The sequence below is a fragment of the Octodon degus genome, unplaced genomic scaffold (genome assembly GCF_000260255.1).
Source record: "Octodon degus isolate 3935 unplaced genomic scaffold, OctDeg1.0 scaffold00359, whole genome shotgun sequence".
NCBI lineage: Eukaryota > Metazoa > Chordata > Mammalia > Rodentia > Octodontidae > Octodon > Octodon degus.
The window spans coordinates 206,911-217,066 of record NW_004524935.1 but is presented as its reverse complement, the minus strand read 5'-3'; the positions used below and the strand labels follow the sequence as shown (position 1 = coordinate 217,066).

The following is a 10,156-nucleotide window of genomic DNA, read 5'->3' as shown; positions in this document are numbered from 1 at the left end:
ATTTGAATATTTGTTATAATTATCCTATTGCTCTTGATTTAAAGGCTAATACTTCTGGAACTATAAAGAAAATTACGATAAATATTGTCTCAAATAATGCTGTTTCTGTGTATTCAAATCTGCATCATACTATTAGAATAACATTATCATTTGCATATTCAATCAATACATTTTAATTATCTTTGTTCTACTTGATTATCATGTGACAAGAGAGTAACAAAATGAAAGAATAAAGGAGATAGAGCTGAAATACTGAAAAAAAATTCTGCAATCAATTCTTCCCTCTTGACATAACAGATTAAACGACTATATTTGCAACAAACTGCTAACACAAGACATAAGAATATCAGGAAAAGTATCATCATGCCTATTTTTTGTGTAGCAATGTAAAGTGATTCACTGAAGAAGGCAGAAAGTAAACAGTTGACCACAACATTCCTCCCCCAATTTCAACCAGTTCAATGTGGAAGAAAGGGCCTCTTTCTTGAGGAAGGAAGAAAGAAATCCAAGCCTTAGAAATGAAGCCCAGTATCAGACCTATTGTAATGGTTGACTGATTGTGCTGACTTGAGGGGTTTAGAGGCTTAAGTAAATTGGATCAGTATTTCCACAACCTTGGATGTAGAGGACCCATACTGCAGTGGTTCAACACCTAGATGATGTCAAAGGGAAATGAGGAAGGACAGAGAGCTTCCATTCTTCAGAGGAGCTTAACTTTTTGCCTTCAACTTGGGTACCGTCTCCGAGAATCTAATGCAGGATCTTTGGCTTCCGCTTTTGATGTTTAAGCCTTCTTGTGCAGACTGATAAGCCTTTCGCAACAGGTCCATTGCCTTTCTGATGTAAGCATCATGGAAAACTGCAGTGAACTCCAGATCTTGGACTGAATCTTTCAGTCTTCAGCATGCATAAACTCTGCACAGTTCTTCATACTACTCTGTGGCTAACCATCATAAACTAATCTTATAATTTCTTACATACCTTGTTTTATATCTGTTTTTCTAGTAAAAACCTAACTGATTCACCTGCCAATGAAAAAAACAGCATTTTGAAAATTTCAGTGACTCCTATCACCATGGCAATATATGAAGACTGAGACACAAGACTGAGCTGTGTTAGACCAATAAAGAGACTGGCTTTACCATGACTCCATCAAGATTAGATGGCACAGATGAAAGCACAACTCTGTACACAAAAGATCAGGTCACAAAATCTATCACAGGGTTTTGTCCCAGAAGCTAGTGTCTAGCCCATTGTTGTGAGACCAAGTACCCAGCAAAACAGAAGGTACTAAACCTAGGCCAGAACTAGGTAAGTGGAGATCTGTGTGCCCATGAGACAGACTTAAGATTTCTCTGCATCAGTTCCAACCTCGGTGTAGATTCGGGAAATATCTGAGGTGCTGTTGGTTGCCACACAGCTGGAAAACAGCTTCTTCTGAGCTTAAGAGTAGTCTTAGGACAATGGGTTATCCCTACAATTCATTCCATAACCTTGGGGAGTGTGGGACACTTGGGCAAAGTGTGAATGCTTAAACTGCAAAGTCCAACACTCATTCACTATTAAAAAAAAAACCAACATAAAATTGAAATAGATGGTCTTTATCTTAACCTGATAGAACCCAGCAATGACAAATGAATAGCAAACACCATGCTAAATGGGCAAAAACTTAACATTTTCACAAAAAATTGAGAACAAGTCAAGAATTTGCAACATTAGCCAGAACAATTAGACAAGAGAAAAAAATAAAAGGAATAATGATTGGAAAGGAAGATGTGAAACTATCATTATTTACAGATGATATGATACTGTACATAGAAGACCCAAAAATTTCCACTCAGACTTGTAGATTTCATAACAAAATTCAGTAGCATATCAGTATATGAAGTCAACACTCAAATTCAATAGCATTTCTTTACACAAACAACAAAAGCATAAAGAGAGAAATTACACAAATTACACCTTTTAAAATAACATCCCCAAAGATGAAATACTTAGGAATCAATCTCAAAAGGGAAGTAAAAGGTTTATATAGTCAACTTTACAGTACTTTGAGAAAAGATCAAGAAAGACTTCAGGAAATAGAAAGCTATTTCTTGCTCCTGGATAGGAAGAACTAACATCGTGCAAATGAACAAACTCCCAAAAGTGTTATACAGATTCAATGAAATCTCTATTAAAATACCACTACTACTCCTCATAGATCTAGAGAAAATATTCATAAAATTCATCTGAAACCAGACTCAGAATAGAAAAAACAATCCTCAGCACCAAAGGAAAGGCCGGAGACATCACAATCACTGATTTGAAATTATGCTACAAAACTACCGTGATAAAATTAGCATGGTATTGACAAAAAAAAAGACCCAAAGATCAGTGGAAAAGATTAAAAGATACAGACACAACTTCAAACACACTCAGCCACCTTATATTTGAAAAAGGGGCCAATCAGGTTCATCAAAATAATGATGATTGCCTTTTTAACAAATGGTGCAGGAAAACTGGCTTTCCACATGTTGAAGGTTAAAATTAGACCCATATCTATCATCATGCGCTAAAATACAGTCAAAATGGATAAAAGATTTAAATATTAAAATACAAACATTAAATGTGCTGGAGGAAAAGGTAGGTAGAAATGTAATATATATAAGGGTAGGTAGAGAGTTTATGAACAAAAACCAAACTTCATGGAAAATACTTCAAAGACTCAGCAATTGGTATCTAATCTTTTGAAAAATTTCTGCACATCAAAAGAAATCACGAACAGAGTAAGAAGAAAATCCAGAAAGTGAAAAAAAAAAAATAACTATGTCTCTGATGAAGGCCTTCTATCAGAACATATAGAATGTTTAAAAATTAGGCCCCCAGAACTAACTGTCCCAATTCAAAAATGGGCATCTGAGATAAATATACATTTCTCAGATGAAGAAATACAAATGGCAAATAAATACATGAAAAAATGTTCCACATCATTGGTCATTCAAGAAATGCAAATTAAAACAACACTGAGATTTCACCTCGCTCTAGAAAGAGTGAATATCAACAGCAATTCAACCAGTAACAGCTGCTGTGTATCTGTGGCTCTATGGGGCAAAAAAGGAACTCTTCTCCACTGTTGGTAGGAATGTAGCCTGGTGCAACCACTATGGAAATCAGTGTGGAGATCTCTCAAAAAACCACAATTGGAGGTCCCATTGAATCCAGTTATTCCCAGTCTGGAAATTTTTCCAAACAAACTGAAAACATTATGCCACAGTGATATACATTAACACATAAAAAAAATCTATTGACTAATCTATTTAATGTGTATAGACGTAAAAATCATCAACAAGATGGACAAGTACAACACAACAAATTATTCAAAAAAACCATACATTGTGATGAAGTTGGCTTCATCCCAGGGATGCAATTACATTTCAACATATACAAATCAGTTAATGTAGAAAATCAAATAGACAGAAACAAGGACAAAAGTCACATGATTATCTCTATAGATGAAGAAAGATCTTGGACAAAATCCAAAATGCTTTCACAATGAAAACACTGAACAAAATAGTTACAGAAGTTTCAATGGAATATTGGACTTAAATGTTGATAGTTGTAGAGTCTTGTTTCTTTCAAAACTTGATAAAAGACATTTAAGACAAACCTATTATAGATATCATACTAAATGGGAAAAAAACTGAAAACCTTAACTCTGAAATCAGAAACAAGAAAAGATGTCCTTTATCATGATTCCTGTTAAACATACTACTCAGACACTAGCAAGAGATATTAGACAAGGAAACAAAGAATGGAAACATGTATAAGGAAGGATGGATACAAAATCAAAACACAAAAATACATAGCATTATTACAAGCCTAAAATGAATCCAATGATAAATAAATTATTTTAAAAATTCACAATAGCACCAACAAAAATTAAATATGAGAATAAAGCAAGAAACTAAAAGACATCTACAATGAATACTACAGTATCTGAAAAAGGAAATTGAAGAGGACATCATAAAATAAAAATATCCCCCTATTCTGCATGGGCAGAATAAATATAGTTCAAATGACCACATTTTCACAACTGATATACAGATTTAAAACAATTCCATTCATAATTCCACCCACATTCTTCATAAAACTGAAGAAAACAATCTTAAAATTTATATGGAACCAAAAGAGACCCAAAATAGCAAAAGCAATCCTAGATAAAAACAACAAAGCTAAAAACATCATAATCCTGGACTTGAAGTTATTACAAAGCTCCCATGACAAAAGCAGCATGGCTCTAGCAAAAAATAGAGATAAGGAACAATGGAAGAGAAGAGGATATAGAATCAATCTCAAATACATCCTATAATATGCTGTTTGATAAAGTAGCTAAAAACACACTGGAAAAAAATTAGCCTCTTTAATAAGTGATGTTGGAAAAACTGGTTATCTACATGCAGAAGATTGTGTCAGGACTTTCATCTCTCAGCATGCACTAAACTCAACTCACATGAGTCACACAACTAAATGTTAAACCACAAATACTAAACCTGCTAGAGAACACAATAGGCAAAACTCTTCAAGTCCCAGGCATAGGCAAGGAGTTTCTGAACAGAACTCTATTTGCGCAAGAAACACTTCTAAAAATCAACAGATCAGATTACATTTAATTAAAAATCTAATTCACAGTAGAACCAACCAACAGAGTAAAAAGCCAATCTATGGAATGAGAAAAAAAATTCCAACTATTCTTCAGATAGACAACAAATATCTAGAATAAGTAACTGAAAAAAATTAGACTGTTGGAAAAAAAAGATCTGATTAAAATAGTGGGCCATCAAAATAAATAGATACCTCACAGAATAAGAAATATAAATGGATTTTTTTAAAAAAATAATGAGCTTTTTTCCCCAGGTGGTGCTGCTGGGCCTGCACGTCTGTGTAGGGCTGTGGACATGGGTGTATATTACACAGGATGGTTTTTGTTAAGGTTTTCAAGAATAAAACCTACTTTAAGAGATACCAAGCGAAGTTTAGAAGAAAAGAGAGGGAAAATTGATTACTATGTTAGGAAACATATGGTAATACAGGAAAAAAATAAGTACAACACACCTAAATACAGAATGATAGTTCGTGTAACTAACAGAGATATCATTTGTCACATTGCTTATGCCCATTTTGAATGGGATATGATAGTCTGTGCAGCATATGCACATGAACTACCAAAATATGCTGTAAAAGTTGTCCTAACAAACTATGCTGCAGCATATTATACTGACCTGCTGCCTGCCGTCAGACTTCTCAATAGATTTGGCATGGATAAGATCTATGAAGGCCAGATGGAGGTGACTAGAGATAAACACAATGTGGAAAGCATTGATGACAAACTTGATGCCTTCGCCTTTTATTTCGGTGCAGGCCTTGCCGGAACTACAACTGGCAATAAAGTTTTTGGAACCTGAAGGGTGCTGTGGATGGAGGCTTGTCTACCACTCACAGTACAAATGATTCCCTGGTTATGTTTCTGAAAGCCAGGAGTTCAATGTAGAAGTACATCTGAAGCACATCATGGGTCAGAATATCACAGATTATACGCGTTACCTAATGGAAGAAGATGAAGATGCTTACAAGAAACAGTTCTCTTAGTACATAAGGAACAATGCAACTCCAGATATTATGGAAAAGATGTATAAGAAAGCTCATGCTGCTATATGAGAGAAACCTGTCTATGAAAAGAAGCCAAAGAGAGGTAGAACTGTCCCAAAATGTCCCTTGCCCAGAAGAACAATCAGGCAGCTCAAGAGAAGACAAGCTTCCTCAGAGCTCAGGAGTGGGCTGCTGAGAGTGAAATCAAATTTTTATGAAGATTTTTCAGATAAAGACCAATAAATCTAGGGTCATCCAAATAGCTCAGCAGATTAATGCTCCTGCAAGAAGGCTCAGGGGTCCTGGGTTTGATCCTCTGGTCTGCTGTGCCAGCCACACCCCCAGGGTGCTGAGAGACGGCAATTGAGATTGGGTGTCTTGGCACACACCTGTAATCCCAGCTCTTGGGAGGCTGTAAACAGGTGGATCACTACAAGTCCAACCTAGTTGTGAGACCCTGAACAACTGATCGACCCTTTCCTAAAATACAGAAAGAAAAAAAACACTAATAAACTTATTCATCAAGCAACTGCTTCATGTTAAGCTCTCGTTATAAGATCTAGGAAACAAACTGAAGCAAGGGAATTAACAGATTGCTTTTCTCAAAGTAATAGGTGTAATTTTTTTCCAGAGGAAAAAAAGTCTTGTATGTTGACTCCAGCAAAGCTCATATTTCTTGGGCTTCTGTTTGCTTTATCATCTCTCAAATATTAAAAGATTGGCAAACAACAGAAAAATAAATAAACAAAAAAATACACAAAGAAATGCTCAGTATCACTGGCCATTGGTGAAATACAAGACAACACAATACTGAGATTCCATAGTACTTCAGACTGAATAGCTGTAATAAAAAAAATCAAATAATAAATTTTGGAAAGTCATGGGGAAAAACAAAACCCTTTAACATTGTTGGTGGGAAGGATTAGTATGAAGACTCCTCAGAAAACTAAATATTCCTTTGGCTGTAGGGTGCACACCTATAATCCTAGCACTTGGAGGCTGAGGTAGGAGGATCACCATAAGTTTGAAGCCAGCCTGAGTTAGAAACTGAATTCGAGGCAACCCTGAACAGTGAGACCTAGGCCTAGTGAGACCCTGTCTCAAAAAAACGCAAAAAAAAAAAAAAACCTGGAAATTTCCTATAATCCATGAGGATATGTCTTCCTTGTCCTACTACTAGCATTCTTAGTCTACTGCTCTCTATGTATATTTACTTAATGGTTAATCTGTCTTTTATCTCTAGGAGAATTTTGAAAATTTGAATGAATATTCACATTCTAAAACTTAAGTACTTTGAGGCTTTATTTTTAATCTTCTGCTCAATAGTTGCAAAGTTAAATTCTCTGTCTGAGCCCCTTTGGAGGGAAACAATACTAATACCAAGACATGTACCGACACATAAATGATACAGATTGCAAAAGGGCAATAAAGAGAAGATCTCATTTTACCAAATTCTTTCAAAACAGTCATATTGAGTTGGAAATCATATAGTTTGAGAGAAGCAAAGAGAAGTGACGAAGCATCCAGTAGTAAGCCAGGAAACCCAGCTTATGCTCTGAGGCATAAGAAATGCACACAGTAGCCTTTCTTCCTAATTTATTCAAGAAGTAATTTACTTTATTGGGGTATAGCTGAGACAGGGTCTGACTGTGAAGATCAGGCTAGTCTTGAACTCACTATGTAGCCCAGGCTGACCTCGAAGTGGAAGTAGATTTTGTGCCTCATTCTCCTAGATTCCAGTGTGTAACACTATGACTGGCTTTGAGTAAAGAATTTAGAAATGGTCCACCAGCATTTTTCAGAGTCAAATAGAAAGCCACAAGCCAGTGAGATAGCTCAGTCGAATACCTGAGTTTGATCCACAAAAAAAGAGAGAAGTGGGGAGAGGTGGAGAGAGAGACAGAGAAAGACAGAGAGAGACAGAGAGAGAAAAGAGAAGAGAAGAACAAAAAGAAAAGAAATCTACAGCCCCGTGAAGCTCATTAGGTGAGAGAAGAGCACTTGAATATCAAGCTGGAACGCATGCCCAAGAGGACTCATTAACAGCCTATTTCCTGGACCTATACTTCCCAGGTAGCTGAGGAATTTATGTTTCAGTGATAAGTCCCTCTGAAGATAGTCATAGGACAGAGAAAAGATAAAAGGTCACAGATCAGGAGTCACAGAAAGGGACTGGCCCCACGAAGCTGTGCATCAGTGCATCCTTTGGGCAGCTTTTCCAAAATCTACATCCTCCAGATTCTGTGGCTTTCACTTTCACTTCCACATGCCACTGAGAATAGAGAGGATGGCATCTGAACCCAAAAATTCAGTCTGGTACTTGTCACAAGGCTACAGGGTTCCCTCCATGTCAACCTGTGACAGAAACAGTTTTTCCTAATTTTCATGTGTGAGAGCAGCACTGTATGTGTTTCAAATATGGGCTGCTTGTTCATACTTGGTGAAGTAAAATTTAGTATCTGTTTTAGAGCTTGCACATAGAATCAATTGCAAGAAGCTCATTAATATGTGGGATGCACCTTGAAAATGTACACGAGTTTCATCGCTTTTTAAATTACAGTGTCATGGGCCAGCAAGACAGCTCAGCAGACTAAGCGCCTGCTTAGGCAAGCTCAGGGACTGGGGTTGGATCTCTGGCAGCAAATGCCAAGCCAGCCCCCTCCCCAAAGCTGTGTTAAGCCTGCGATAGAGTCCAGGCATGGTGATGCATACCTGTAGTCCCAGAGCTGCAGAGGCTGAGAACTCATAGGAGGCCCACTACAAGCCCGAGCTACATAGTGAGACCCTGTAACAACTAACTAACTAAATAAATAATCATATCACCGCTGCTCAATTATCTTTCCTCCATTAGTTTCTGAAAAACCTGCATCAACTGGTTAGACTTCTATCTCCCTGTTACTCTTATTTAGTCATACATGTGTGCTATACGTATTATATTCATCATAGGGAGCTTCCACATGTGCACAACACATCTTAATTAGTTTTACTTCACCTCCTCTTCCATCTCTTAAAACTTTGCTTATGCCATTTAATATTTATCTTCCTCCACAAGTTTTCCTTTCATTGTTGTTTTCTCATGTTTTCATTAGATAACTACAGCAGGCATCCAATCTGTAGTGGTTGAATATTTATCTCATGTAAAACTCACAATAAAATTCAGCTGCCATATGACAGTATTGAGGCTTGCTCTACTTCAGAGGTGATTAAGCAATGAAGGCTGCTCCCACCTCTGAGATTAATGTTCTCATCACTGAAACAAGTACTAGCATAGAAGTGTTCATTCATCTCCCTTTTTCCACTTTCCATATCTGCTTTCTGTATGTGATGATGCTGCCATAAGTCTCTCACAGAGCACATGTGCCGCAATCTTGGCTTTCCCAGTCTTTGGAACCGTAAGCCTATAAATGGTTAGCCAATCTATTTATGCACTCTCAGAATTCTGTTATATCAACACAAAATGAATAATGACAAAAGTTGACACAGAAAAACAAAGTATTACTATAACCAAATCAAAAATAAAAAAATGATCTGTGGAAGCAGGGTTATAACTGGGTAATGGATTGATGCTGGAATTATTTCAAGAAACAAATCTAATAAGAATCCAGAGTACCACAGATGAGGTAAGAAAGGCAAGTCTGTTGAAGGCTAACAAGCACTACAGGGCAAGTCAGAAACTACTTAGACATACTAATGTGTTCATAATAACAATATTAGTTAAAAACTAAAGATGGTAAAAGAATTCTGTGAGCTTTCAGATATAAATGGGGTATTTGAAGCCAAGGCTATCTTTGTTATAAAGATAAAAGAAGATAAATATTGCCTGTGCGGTATACAGAAGGTAGAATTTAAGAATGACAGCCTAGTGTATTGAACAGAACAAATCTCTAGGTAGCAGAGCATTCAGAGAACTGCATGCTTTCTCTAAACTGCATAAACATAATAAAATGAAAGAAGACAGAAATAGGTTTAAAAATGAGATTTATTTTTTAAAGGGAAGCAGAAATTAAAGATTTGAGACTATACTACCCTGGCTACATACTATACAAATAAAAAAATAATGTAAGGAATATAAGCAAATATGTAACCAAAGGAGAATTTGATAAAGGGATTAGCACAACTGGAAGGAAGACACATATTATTCATTACCACAATGGGAAAATAATCCAAAGGGATTACACAAAAGTTCCACACTACCACTTCCATTCTTATCCAGAGTTCTGGGCTCTTGAGGGCAAGCAGTTTCCAGAGAATGATTCAAGGGTTACAAAGTCCTTTAGAATTTGCTGTCTCCTGATGTTTCTGATCCCATGTGCTGTGTGCACCCTTCCCTGATTGCCCCAGCTGTGTCTCAGGTTGTCCATGTATGTGGAGCTGGTCAAAGGTAGAAAGTACAAGTCACAAACCTTGCTGCCATCCATCGGGTGCTAATTCTCCACACATGCAGCTTCCTCCTAGATTTTTAAGGATGCTGCCGCATCACTGGGACAGAGCTGACATGGACAGGATTTCCATCCATTTTATTTTATTT

At 36.7% G+C, this 10,156-nt stretch overlaps 1 protein-coding gene and 1 pseudogene across 2 annotated transcripts in view; one reads left to right on the top strand and one right to left on the bottom strand.

Annotated features, from left to right (window-relative positions):
- The window catches only part of LOC101567883 (interferon-induced very large GTPase 1-like), a 164,285-nt gene that overhangs the window by 23,522 nt on the left and 130,607 nt on the right, over positions 1-10,156 (bottom strand). The window contains exon 1 of one of the 2 annotated variants that reach the window (XM_023708410.1): positions 5,262-5,293. The exons of the other annotated variant lie outside the window; for it this stretch is intronic. The gene's annotated coding sequence lies outside the window, so the exon portion shown is untranslated. Of the gene's footprint in view, positions 1-5,261; positions 5,294-10,156 lie in introns of those variants that run through there. 2 annotated transcript variants of the gene reach the window in all.
- LOC101567483 lies at positions 4,958-5,846 on the top strand (annotated as a pseudogene).